We start from the raw sequence: 13,271 nt of genomic DNA on the forward strand, positions 1-13,271 counted from the left end.
TTGGTGATTACATAAAGATATTATTCTTAAAAAGAAAAATGAATAATAATGAAATTATTCTTACTTTGGCATCAGCACTTAAATACTTTGCATTCTTTGAGCCAAGTTACTAAAGGATTTTGATATTAGTTTTCAGAATTCTTCTATTAATTTTGGTTAATTTATTAACTATTATATTAAATGTTATCATATTTCCATTCTAAATAAAAGGTCACCAAAATTCATGTTAACTTTTTATTTATTTTATTTGGGGTTTACAGCATAACTCATGGTGCTCAAGAATAAGTTCTATTGGTCTCAGGGAACTAAATGGTGTTCCAGGGATCAAACTTGTGCAAGGCAAGTATACTATCCACAGTACTAAAAGTCCAATTTCTTTTGCTGACTTTAAATAAGCTGTGACAATGTTTACTTATTTCTTGTTAATAATTTTAGTATCTTTCTGGTAGTAAGATTATATGCATTGAAAGAACAGTCTTATTAAGGTATTCATCTGTTAATTAAAGGAACTTGTCATTCATGAATGTGTTAAGAACTGACAAAAATGGTTTTCTTTTATATGTCAAGACTCTTTTAAAAATATACACCATTGTGCTCACTTCGGCAGCACATATACTAACATTGGAATGATACAGAGAAGATTAGCATGGCCCCTGCCCAAGTATGAGAAGCAAATTCGTGAAGCATTCCATAATTTTTATGGAAAGCAATATGGAGATTCCTCCAAAAACTGGAAATCGAGCTCCCATGTGACCCAGCTATACCACTCCTAGGAATATACCCTAGCAACACAAAAATACAATACAAAAATCCCTTCCTTACACCTATATTCATTGCAGCACTATTTACCATAGCAAGACTCTGGAAACAGCCAAGATACCCTTCAACAGATGAATGGCTAAAGAAACTGTGGTACATACACACAATGGAATATTATGCAGCTGTCAGGAGAGATGAAGTCATGAAATTTTCCTATATATGATGTACATGGAATCTATTATGCTGAGTGAAATAAGTCAGAGAGAGAGAGAGAAAGACGCAGAATGGTCTCACTCATCTATGGATTTTAAGAAAAATGAAAGACATTCTTGCAATAATAACTTTCAGACACAAAAGAGAAAAGAGCTGGAAGTTACAGCTCACCTCAGGAAGCTCACCACAAAGAGTGATGAGTTTAGTTAGAGAAATAACTACATTTCAAACTATCCTAATAATGAGAATGTACGAGGGAAATAGAAAGCCTGTCTAGAGTACAGGCGGGGGTTGGGTGGGGAGGAGGGAAATTTGCGACATTGGTGATGGAAATGTTGCGCTGGTGATAGGTGATGTTCTTTACATGACTAAAACCCAAACACAATCATGTATGTAATAAATTTGTTTAAATAAAAAATTTAAAAGAAAAAAAATTACGGGGCCAGAGAGACAGCATGAAGGTAAAGTGTTTGCCTTTCATGCAGAAAGTCGGTGGCTCAAATCCTGGCATCCCATATGGTCCCCTGAGCCTGCCAGGGGGTAATTTCTGAGCATACAACCAGGTGTAACCCCTGAGCGCTGCGGGTGTGACCCAAAAACAAAACAAAAAAATTACATTCTTAAATATCTGCAGTCCTTCCGCAAACCTCAATTTCCTGCAGTAGCATCAGAGAGCAGAAAGGAATGACTATTGAGTATCTATGTTCTGCTATGTGCATACATGTGTGCCGCATTTAATTTGGACATCAAGCATGTAAGAAAAGATATATATATGTATATATATACATATATATATTAAAGTCAGTGGTAAAAGAAATATACAGCATTATTTATACATAGTAAAAACAAGTCCAAATTTTAAGTGTATAATTATTATATAATTTGTCAACTCCACTATATAGAATGGATGTATCACTTGGAGAATTGGTTTAGTAATATTATGTTATTACTCTATACAATTGAAAACAAAAGAGTAAAAATAGAAGTGATATATTTTGTTTAGTAAGCAATTTTTCTAAGTTATGGTATATGGGGAGGCACTGAAAGGATAGTACATTTGGTAGAGTGCTATCCTTGTATGTGCCAATTAGGTTCAATACCCTGCACCCTGTATGATTCCACAAGCACCAAACCCAAGTAATTCCTAAATACAGAGCCAAGAATAACACATGAGCATTTCCAGGTACATCCCAAAAACAAACCAAAAAAAAGTTGAGATATGCAACACAGTCTTGATTAACAGATTAGTCTCTTGATTAGGAGAAAGTAAGCTATGCCAGGAGAAATGTAATATCTGTTGAATATTTTTTTGAAAAGGCCACACATGGCAAGTACTCATGGCTTCTCCGGGCTCTGCACTCAGAAGTGTCACTTCTGGAATGATCAGAGGACCATATAAGGTGTCAGAGATTTGCTGCAGACGCCTTGCGTCCCTAAGCAAAACCTTAGTGGGTCAGATAATCCTCACTGGAAGAAAAGCAGTTACACGAGGCAGATGAATATGAAGTATGAAATAAATGAGACCACACAAAATGCATTGTATGCACATCCATGAGACGAGAGACAAATTTACTGTTCAGCTGATGACATTTTAAGCACAATCTCTGGTATGCAAGGTGTCTTCAGGGAAAACAAAGAGCAGAGAATCGTTAGGAGGGTCAACACAATGGTACTGGACCCTATAATCTACATGTCAAATAACTAGGTAGGTGAGAAAGAGCCCTGCTAGAGGTAATGTGAAACATGAGCTGAAGATGTTTTGGGGGTAAGCAAAAAACAGGTTTTTCAAGAAACAAAAGGAGACAGGTTTTGGAAGAAATGCATTTTCAGTGGCTGGAAAATGGATTTTTGGGGGGATGGAAATAATTGTTTACCATATGGAGCTAGACTCAGGAAAACAAGCTACTGAAGCCAGGTTATACTAGAAGGAAGTGTCACAAATAAACTAGCCAATGGGGAGCTTTTGGCGGGCTTTCTTTGGTCCCGAAATTTCTTTGTGAGTGCAGAAAGGCTAAGGCAGAATTTCTGTAGTAGAAAGGAGACAAAAATCAAATAAAAGGAAAAGAGAAAATGTACTGTCACAGCGTGTCAGAATTATAGCCAGTAATCCACGCAAGGGTCAATGATTGACTTCTCTAACGGACCTTCTGGCTGAAATAATTCTTGGGAGGAAAATTAGGCACTGAACCAGGAAAGCCAAAAGCCATGTCTGGTGCATGCTTCCTTAATAAATGGAGACATGCATAATGCATGCCTCGACAGAGATTGAACCTAGGTTGGTCACATGAAAGACAAATACCCTATTGTAAGTACTATTGCTTCGGTCGCTTCTGTTGAATATTATGTCGTTAGACAGAGCATACATACAGACCATTTATCAGAACTTTAACTGTGCAAGTACATGTACCATTGAATAACTAATAACGCTAATTTAAACACATGTTTTCCTTAGGTAAGTTTCAAAGACAAAAAAAGGGGGGGAGTAACTTGTGAGTATGGAGACATTTGGGCCCAAAATTTAAAATAATAGGAGTCAAGTGGCTTGGAGTGCATTGAGAACAACTTGCATAATTTGAATAGATTTAAACAAAAACAACAGAAAAAAAATCCTGGTATATGGTTCGCATCTTATACTTTCCATCTATTTATTTCTAAAAACATCAGAAGTGGCATTTTAGGTGGCATTGGAAGTTTAGGACAACAAAACTGTAATTTTCCCTAGATCTTGAATAAGCAAGCCGAGAATTTGTATTTCTACCTCACAGTCTCTGAAATCCTTGCCTGTTTGTTTGTTTTTCCACCTAAAAATAAAGTAGACACTGATAGTGTCCTGTTCGAATATCCTCAGATATTTCTTTTTAGAACTGTGGATTTCTTTTTCTTTTCTTTTCTTTTCTTTTCTTTTCTTTTCTTTTCTTTTCTTTTCTTTTCTTTTCTTTTCTTTTCTTTTCTTTTCTTTTCTTTTCTTTTCTTTTCTTTTTTTTTTTTTTTTTTTTGGTTTTTGGTTTGGGGGCCACACCTAGTGATGTTCGGAGGTTACTCCTGGCTATACCCTGAATAATTGCTCCTGTCTTAGGGGACCATATGGACTTTCAAGATCTAACCCAGGTCTGTCCTGGGGCAGCCATGTGCAAGGCAAACACCCTACCGCTGTGCTATGGCTCCAGACCCAAAACTGTGCATTTCTTTTCATGCTCCTACATATTTTGCTGTTGAAATGGTCTCTTGGAGGATTACCCTTGAATGGTGGTATCTTTCTTGTTCATACAGATATTCAGAAATATTAAATAATAGGGAGTGCCTATATCTTTCACATTTCTGCATTCAATCTTTGAATGATACAAGGCCAAGGATCCAAGGCTCCTTTGTCTCAAGAATACACATAAAAAGCTCTCTATTGAATCAGCAAAGTCTGAAACTTAACCTAAATTGTTCTCATTCTTTATTATTTACCTTTTAGTATCCTGTCTCTTTCACTCAACATACATAGGGATATATGGATATATATATATCCCTTCAGGATATATGACCTGAAGCCTTCATTTATTTGCAAGAACATCATCTATATTAGGAGATCCATTTAACTTCAAATTCACACAATCTGTATAATATCCAAATCAGGTGATTATCATGTTTTATATGAACTCTATAAAATAAATTATAAAATTTAACTAGAAGTAATAATTCTAGATCATAAAAGTAAAGTTCATTTATTTCTTTTAGTAATCTATTCTATGCTAAGTAATAGCACTCATGTACCTGGCTTTCAGATTTCTCCTTGGTAAAAATAAGCATATTAGAACAGATATTCTTAAAGTTACTGAATATCAACAAGAGGACATTTGAGCCAGGAGTGTAGTTTAGTGATATAGTATTTGCTTTATATTTGTGAAGCCTTGGGTTTAATCCCTATCACTAGACAATAAGGTATTTTATTACCAAATAACATATGTTAAACCTATGGACATTTCAGATGATCACAACTGACAGGGAGTTACTAATAATTTTGGTAGATAAAGGTCACAGTTACTGCTGAACAAATATTCAAGTCACACATCACCCCAAACAAAAAAATCAGTAGTCCTAATTTTAAGATGCCTTTATCTAATACTCTACTTATATATATTCTTTCTGTCTTAGTCAACATTAGGTCAGTGCACTTTAGTTTTATAAGAAACCAGTAGAAAGATATCTTGGTACTAACCAGATATCTCAAAAGTAATTTGTGGTCAATTAAGATAGAATACTTGGGGCCGGAGAGATAGCATGGAGGTAAGGCATTTGCCTTTCATGCAGAAGGTCATCGGTTTGAATCCTGGCGTCTCATATGGTCCCCTGTGCCTGCCAGGAGCAATTTCTGAGCATGGAGCCAGGAATAACTCACAAGCACTGCCGGGTATGACCCAAAAACCAAAAAAAAAAAAAAAAAAAAGAGAATACTTGGGCTAGGACACACAGTCTTTGTTAATTTGCAGCAAAGCAGACCACTATATGTTAATTAACGAAGACTGTGTGTCATAGCCCAGGTATTCTATCTTTTTTTTTTTTGGTGGAGTTAGATTTTTTTCTTGTCAAGCTCTACCCGTGCTTTAAATATCTTAGATATAACCTCTTATCAAATGGGTAGTAGGTTAAACAGTTTCTCAATGGGCAGCATTTGTGTCCTAGACACAGTAACCACCGTATCTAAAAGGAAAAAAAAACTACAGAAGAGAGAAAGCAAGGAGAGAGAAGAAAACTGTCTTTCATTGAAAGAGCAGAGAAGATGAAAGGGAAATTGGGGATATTGGTGGCAGTATAGTGAACGGATGGGTGTTGGTCATTGTATGTCTGAAATTCAATCATGAACAACTTTAGATTTTCATGGTGATTTGATTACAAATTTTATATTTAAGTGTTCGCTTCGGCAGCACGTATACTAAAATTGGAATGATACAGAGAAGATTAGCATGGCCCCTGCACAAGGATGATATGCAAATTCGTGAAGCATTCCATATTTTAAAAAAAGAAATAAAAAATTTTTATTTTTAAGAGGGTTCAGATTGATAGTACAGCAGGTGAGTGTTTGCTTTGCATATAGTTAATTAAGTTTTTTTGTTTTGGTTTTGGTTTTTGGGTCACACCTGGCAGCACTCCGGGGTTACTCCTGGCTCTATGCTCAGAAATCGCTCCTGACAGGCTCGGTGGACCATATGGGATGCTGGGATTCAAACCACCGTCCTTCTGTATGCAAGGCAGACACCCTACCTCCATGCTATATCCTCAGCCCCTAACCCAAGTTTTAATTCCTTGCTCCACATAGGGTTCCTTGAGCTCTGTCAGCAGTGATTCCTGAGAACAGAACCAAATGTAATCCCTGAGCAACTCTGGATTGCCTCCACACCACAAAATAATTATCTCTAATTGGAAATCCAATTGTTATATTTACCAGATAAGCTCCTATTTCCATTTTATTTTTTACTTAATATGTTTCTTGGTCATTATGAGTTGCATGTGTTTAGTGTGCCATTAAAATACCCAAAATTAAATGAGGTAATTCTAACTTCCTACTTTTGTATTTGATTTCCTAATTAGTTTATAATGGCACAGAAAAGGAGCCCATTCTTGGAGAAAATGAAAAAGAAAGTATCAAAATCCCATGATGAAATTAATTCTGCATTATGTTATATAATCTCTTTCTATGAAATCCTTGTATTTTAAGAAATAGAAAAACATGAAAGTTTTTTTAGAAATGACATTTTATTATAGCAATTTTCAAAAAACAAAGAGAAACAGTATTCAGTTTTTAACAGTTTTTTTTCCTCTCATGAACTACAAAAATAGCCTACAAAGACCCATGTGCAATACCTTCCATATTAGTTATGTATCTCAATACCCTTGCCATTCAAAGATAATTTGTGAATGAAAAAATGTAAACTCTTTGAATGGTAATATTTACTTGTAATGTACAAGATATCCTGGAGATGCAAACAAGTATTACATAAAAATAATAATTATGTTTTTGCACTAAGAGTAAAATTAGAACTAACTGTATTTTTATAATTATGGACATAAATATATATATTTTCAAAGCTCTGTTATAAAATAGGAAAGCAAAGAAAGATGTACTAGTCTATTACTATTAAATTTACATAATAGCCACATCTTTAGTTGTATAAAATAATGTCAGTTGGTAGTAGAGGTAAGGGAGAACACTGAAGAAAAGTTAAAAGGTGATTTTATTTTTACTGTGTTTGAAACTTAAAATATAGTACTATTTCAGAATTTTAAATGTGATTAATAACAAATCATTTTGAAAACACTTTATACTTGATCATGATGTTCCAGTCACTGTTGATTCGTGTGAAGGTCCTAGGCTATTAGTCTGATTATGAAGATGCTAGTCCTTTCTCTGACACAAATAACTTGGGTTCTTAGAAAACAACTTATTCCTTAACTCCTAGCTCACCATAAAATAAAATGTTTACGTAATTGTCCTGCTTTACTTTTTTATTTATCAGGTGGTAATACATTAGTGCAAAAGAATATGGACTCAGTGAATTTATGCTAACTCTTGAAAGTTTTCTTGTCATGAGTTTATGATAGTATCTCTTAGAGAAGGCAAAATTGTCACTTTTACTAAGAGTATTTCCAAGAGCCAGAGAGATGTTGTAGAGTTTGTCATGATTTTATGACAGTACCTCTTAGAGAAGGCAAAATTGTCACTTCTACTAAGAGTATTTCCAAGAGCCAGAAAGATGCTGTAGAGTGGAGGATGCACACCTGATACATTTCCATTGGTCGCACTGCATATAGTTCTCTGAGCACTGCCAGGGGTGATGCCTGAAAAAAAATCAAGAGTTTATCTCTGAGTACTGATGCCTGTGGCCCCTAAAAAAACAAAAAGAATGTTTCCAGTGGGTAGTAGATATGGAACAAGTATTAAGATACAGCAAAATAGAACCACTGAAGCCTATTTCTTTTTTTGTTTGTTTTGTTTTGGAGGGCCACACCCAGTGATGTGCTCAAAAATCACTCCTGACTTGGGGGAACATATGGGAAACTGGGGGATCGAACTAAGGTCCATCCTAGATCAGTCGCATGCAAGGCAAACACCCTACCACTGCAAAATCGCTCAAGCCCCATTGAACCCTATTTCTGAGATTTTCCTTATTAATGACTTCAGCGCTAACATTAAGGACAATTTTTCAAAGAATGTAATTGCTAAGATTTTCTCTTTGAAAATCCAATTCAAGACCATCTACAATATTTCTCTTAATAATATTAAACAAAGCATCGCATATAGCAATAGCTCCTATGAAATGCATGATGCATTAAGGATATATATGGGGTTTATTCTTTTTTAAATAATTACTTTATTTAAGCACCATGGTTACAAAAATATTTAAGAGAGAATTTCATTCACAGAATATACAGTACCCTTCAACAGTGAACTTTTCTAGCCACCAGTGTTCCCAGTTTCCCTTCAACCCACCCACCCTCATCTGTCTCTGAGAAGAAATTTTGCCCCTCCACTTCCTCTTTTACACTGTGATTTGCACTATTTTAATAAAGGTGTACCATTGTTCAAGCACATGAAAGCAGCAATAAAGATATGGGACTACTTTAAATTGAGAAGCTTCTAAACTTCAAAAGAATCAGTGACTAGGATACAAAGACAACCCATGGAATGGGAGAAACTATTTGCTCAATACCTATCTGATAGGGGGTAATATCTAAAATATACTAGATATTAATAAAATTTAGCAAGAAAGTCATGTGCGTTATATTTTACATGCTGCAGAAATAAAACTGATCTTAAATTGTGCATTCAGGGATCATTCCTGGCAGAACACAAGGCAACATACATAGTGTTTATGATGAACCTGTGTAATCTGAGTGCAACTACTATGTTAACTACTAGATCTTTGGCCCTTGGTCAAATTTATTTTTTCATAATATCTTTATTTAAAAACTGTGATTACAAATATATTGTAGTTAGGTTTCAGTCATAAAAAACACCCTCTTCACCAGTGCAACATTTCCATCATGGATGCCCCCATCTCCCCCTCTCCCCCAGCTGTATTTAAGAAATGATTTCTACTTTCCTCACTCATTGAAATTTTATGATAGTTCTCAGTGTAGTTATTTCTCTAACTGCAGTCACCACACTTTGTGATGAGCTTCATATTGTGAGCTGGTCTTTCCAGCCCTCATCTCTGGAAATTCTTTCAATAATGCCTTTTATTTTTCTAAAACCAATATATGACCGAAACTACTCTGTGTCCCTTTCTCTGCCTCTGAATTATTTCACACAACATAATAGATATCATGCACATCCACGTAAAGAAAAATTTCATCTCTCCTGATGGCCGCATAATATTCCACTGTGTATATGTACCAGTTTCTTTAGTCATTTATATGTTGAAGGGCATCTTGGTTGTTTCCAGAGTCTGGCTATTGTAAATAGCACATCAATGAATATAGGTGTGAGGAAGGAACTTTTTATTGCATTTTTGTGTTTCTAGGGTATAACCCTAGGAGTGGTGTAGCTGGGTCATATGGGAGCTTCTCCAATTTTGTGGTGGCAGTATCAAGGTCACAATACAAGATGGATATTATGCATATATAAAGTATATGCATATAATACTATCAATAGGAGACCAAGGAGAAAAAATTTCCAGTGACTGTCTCAACATAAATCAGTGCTAAAACGACCTGCCCTCCTGATAAAGCACATTCTCATTACTCTAGGAAGTGGTAGGAGGGAAGCCTGATGACCCATTTAGAGCCCACCTAGACTGGCGCCCAGGGAAGGCCTGGAATCTAGGGGAAAAAGAGAGGGATGGAAGGGGGCCTGCCAAGCACCCCAGCTCTCCCCAGGCTAGGAAGAAGGCCTCTGGCATGGGGACTCCCAAACCCCATACCTGAAAAGAGCTGGCCTTTAAAATCAAAGAGGAAACTGGAAGCCAGATATCTGCCCATCCTCCTCCCCATACACCTCCCCCCTGAGTATGGAAAAAGGGGGAAGCCTGAGGACCCCTAAGAATCCACCTGAACCCACCTCTGGACATCTGAGCTGGCACCCAGAGAAGTCCTGGATCAGGGGTAAAAGACAAGGATAGCTGGGGGCCTGCCAAGCTTCCCAGCACTCCCCAGGCTAGGGAGAGGGCCTCCAGTTTGGGGCTTCCCCAAACCCCATACCTGGAAAGAGCTGGCCTCCAGAATCAAAGAGGAAACCGGAAGCCAGATATTTGCCCAACCTTCTCCCCATGCACCTCCCCACTGGAGTATGGAGGGAGGGGGGAAGCCTGAGGACCCCTAAGAGTCCTCCTGAACCCACTTCTGGCCACCTGAACTGATACCCAGGGAAGGCCTGGAGTCAGGAGCAAAAGACAAGGATGGCTGGGGGCCTGCCAAACCTCTCAGCACTCCCCAAGCTAGGGAGAGGACCTCCGGCATGGGGCCTCCCCAAACCTCATACCTGGCAAGAGCTGGTCTCCAGAATCAAAGAGGAAACTGGAAGCCAGATATCTGCCCAACCCACTCACCATGCACCTCCCCCCTGGAGTACTGAGGGAGTGGGGAAGCCTGAGGACCCCTAAGAATCCACCTGAACCTACTTTGGCCATCTGAGCCGGCACCAAAGAGGGCCTGGAGTCCAGGGGAGAAAGAAGGGGATAGCTGTGTGTCCTGCCAAGCATCTCAGCACTCCACAGGATAGGGAGAAAGCCTCCGGCATGAGGTATCCCCAAACCCCATGCCTGGCAAGAGCTGCATAAGCTCAGTTTTTCAGACCTGTTATTTCAGTGTGAAAATTTCTAATTTCAGTCGTCAAATCCTCTTGATGCTTAATTTGCTCCAGTCAAGACTATCTATGTTTTTTTTTTGAGCTCCCTGTACATCTTCTATAATTTTACTCTAAACTTCTTGAGAGGATACCTAGCTGTTTTCTACTTTTTAGATGATCAGAGCAGCCATCTTGATTTCTTTAAACATGGGGGTGTTCTGCAAAATTTCTCCATTGGTAAGGCTGTAGATTGCTTCTTACAATGTGGAGAAAAGGAATTCAGGGGTTAAAAGATAAGTGCGGCAGTGGAGCTCTGGGCCGTGCTTCTCGGGTGGGGGTCCTGGAGAGATTATGTTCCTTGGTGTCTGTAGGCTGGCTCAGCAGGAAAAAGGCAGAGAGCATGGCCACCGTCCCTTTTAAGTCTCTGGGTGCCCAATCACACTGCAGGAATCGGCCCCACATTCATTGGGTGGGGACATCTTACCAGGTGTGGGTCCTGGAGAGATTATGGTTCTTGGTCTCTGTAGGCTGGCTCAGCAGGAAAAAGCTAAGGTTTTAATTTTGAACATTACTTCTTACCAATCCTTTTAAAGTCTGCCTTGACTCAATTTTTTTTATCTATTTAATAGAGTACTTATTAATAGACCTTATTTCTCCTGAGTGGGGTAAATGTTAGAATGTACATAGAGAATTTGCTGAATATAGGAGAAAAGCTCAGAATGTGGGCTTTAATCAGTCATAATTTATATATTAAGCTGTTTATGAAAAACAGGTTCTTTCAGAACTAAAAGGAGAAATGTCTTCCCTTCCTAACTACTTGGTTCTTAGATTACCTGGACCTATATTACCAATAAGAGCTGTAGCTAGGGGCTATTTTAAGAAATGTTTCCTATCTTCAGTAAAAAGAAATAACTTTCTTTTTGTGATGTTTTTAGATGTCACATAGGTTTACCTTTCCCGTGGTTCTGGCTGATAGAGGGCAAATCTTAGATCTTTATTTCCTCAAATCTAGGCAACATATTCAACATGAATTGCCATTTATAAATCCTAAGGTATTGACTTAGTCAGCTTGATAAAATTGTTATGCATTTGTGCTTTCAATCCTTGCTGAATATAAAGTTGATAGACAAGAAAAATCCTTTTAAACTTTACAGATATAAGCTTTTATTTGCTCAAAGCCATAAAAAAACCCATAGGAATATATAACTAATTCTCAAACCAGTTTTTGAAATTATTTTATATAAACAGCTGAGAAGAATAAATGATAAGTTGATAGATCTTTAAAGACTAATATTTATACTACTTGCCTTTGTTCAACAATGATATGTGAAGAAATTAAAATATAAATATCCACCTTACCCACCAATTATAAAAATTGATTATTGTAAGTCAATAAAGACAAGTTTATTTTAGCTGAAGAAATGATAAAATCTGGTCTGTTTGAAGATACAAAACTTGAGAAACTTTAAAGTAATCTGCTCTTCCCAAGTTCTCAGTAGAAATTCACTAAAAAATAGGGAAGCTGTAAATCTCACACAGAGTTATAGTAAAAAGCATATTTTTAATTCTGTAAAGATTATTTCCATAAGAAATTTGACTTTACCCAAAATTGTACTTCTGTGAACTTCTGCTGCAGTTGTATAACCTAAAAGGCATAATATAGTTAATCTCCCTCTAATTTTTCTACAAACGGTGTTCAGAGTACAACTCATCAAGGAGTTCACTTTGAATATTCACACCTCCTAAACCTCATTACCTAAGATTCATGCAACTGATCATTCTAGGAGTACTACTGTGAAGAAACTTTATATTTTCATGCATTATTAGTAGTTAATATTTCTAATTATTTCTGTAGTAATAGCACAGTGCAGGCTAATTATCTAAATGAGAAGTTAAATGAGCTTCAAAAATTTTATAGTAACAATAATTGGTATTCAAACCTTATTTTGAAATGAAGGCCTGAAAACAAGTTATATGCAGAACTTTCTTTAAAAAAATTAAAATGGGGCCGGGCGGTGGCGCTGGAGGTAAGGTGCCTGCCTTGCCTGCACTAGCCTAGGACGGACCGCGGTTCGATCCCCCGGCGTCCCATATGGTCCCCCAAGAAGCCAGGAGCAACTTCTGAGCGCATAGCCAGGAGTAACCCCTGAGCGTCACAGGGTGTGGCCCAAAAACCAAAAAATAAATAAATAAATAAAAAAATTAAAATGGTATTTTACACACCATGATAGACAATATTTTAAATGATTGTGTTTTATACATACAATTTTCAAACACCTCCTCCAGTCTGTACCACACCTGCCCCATTTCCCACCATGTACTCAGTACTGTAGACCAGTTCTCAGGTTCTGTTGTCTTTTTGCTATTTGTTATTCTCTTACCATGCATCTTTATATCTCCTATATGGGGGGGGGGTGATTCCTGGGTTCAATTCCCAGAACTTCCCATAAAGAGAAGTAAAGTCTCAAGAATATAATTTTAATCTTTTTATGCTCATATTTAGTTTACTATATTTATTGGACTGGAAAAT

At 37.1% G+C, this 13,271-nt stretch overlaps 2 non-coding genes across 2 annotated transcripts; both read left to right on the forward strand.

The window, feature by feature from the left end:
* The first annotated feature begins 591 nt into the window (after window positions 1-591).
* LOC126000254 (U6 spliceosomal RNA) lies at window positions 592-698 on the forward strand. Its single transcript, XR_007492609.1, has one exon. It is a non-coding gene; the product is annotated as a U6 spliceosomal RNA (small nuclear RNA).
* Window positions 699-5,866: 5,168 nt separating this feature from the next.
* LOC126000179 (U6 spliceosomal RNA) lies at window positions 5,867-5,973 on the forward strand. Its single transcript, XR_007492541.1, has one exon. It is a non-coding gene; the product is annotated as a U6 spliceosomal RNA (small nuclear RNA).
* The last annotated feature ends 7,298 nt before the right edge of the window (window positions 5,974-13,271 follow it).

This window comes from Suncus etruscus, chromosome X (assembly GCF_024139225.1).
Source record: "Suncus etruscus isolate mSunEtr1 chromosome X, mSunEtr1.pri.cur, whole genome shotgun sequence".
NCBI classification, from domain to species: domain Eukaryota; kingdom Metazoa; phylum Chordata; class Mammalia; order Eulipotyphla; family Soricidae; genus Suncus; species Suncus etruscus.